An 836-nucleotide genomic window follows, 5' to 3' on the forward strand; every position below is an offset into this window, starting at 1 on the left:
GCAGCAGCAGCAGCAGCAGCAGCAGCACTCTAACGGGCCCTGGTGGGCTCCTGCGGTTGGTGTGCGTAGAGGGGGCCTCAGGAAGTCTATCTATAGCGTCGCTGCGTCGATGTGTCTGTTGCTGCTATAGTTGCTGCTGCTGCTGCTGCTGCTGCAGCTGCTGCTGCTGCTGCAGCAGCACAAGATGATAAATGCTGCTGCAGCGTAGGCCCCCAAATAACGAAGCAAATGAAACCTATTANGCAGCAGCACAAGATGATAAATGCTGCTGCAGCGTAGGCCCCCAAATAACGAAGCAAATGAAACCTATTAAGCTGCTGATATATCTCCCAGCTTCTTTCTATATGTTGTCTAACGCATGCTGCAGCAATACCAGCAGCAGCAGCAGCTGCTGCTGCTGCTGCTGCTGCTGCATGCATGCATGCAGCAGCAGCAGCAGCACAGGTGTCCTCGACGATGCTCTCAGCAGAGACCTGCTCTCTCTGCCTGTCCTTCACAGTTTTGTTTGGGCTTTTTTATTGCAGCAATAAAATAAAATAAAAACAAAAGTTGCTGCTGCAGCAGATACCACGGCGGCGCTCCGGCAGCAGCAAGGATCCGCGCACCAGCAGCAGCAGCAGCAGCAGCAGCAGCAGCAGCAGCAGCAGCAGGGCCTGCAGCAGCAAGAGACCTCCTGGGTGTCCTTTGCTGCAGCAGCAGCAGCAGCAACTTATAAACAAATTGGGCTTTTTAAAAACGCCTCCGCTGCCTGGGAGGCAGCTAGAGCTGCAGCACGAGCAGCAGCAACAACTGCAGCAGCAGCAACAGCAGCAGCAGCAGCAGCAGCAGCAGCAGCA

The sequence above is a fragment of the Eimeria mitis genome, genomic scaffold (assembly GCF_000499745.2).
Source record: "Eimeria mitis Houghton genomic scaffold, Emh_scaff3725, whole genome shotgun sequence".
In the NCBI taxonomy this organism is placed as follows: Eukaryota; Apicomplexa; class Conoidasida; order Eucoccidiorida; family Eimeriidae; genus Eimeria; species Eimeria mitis.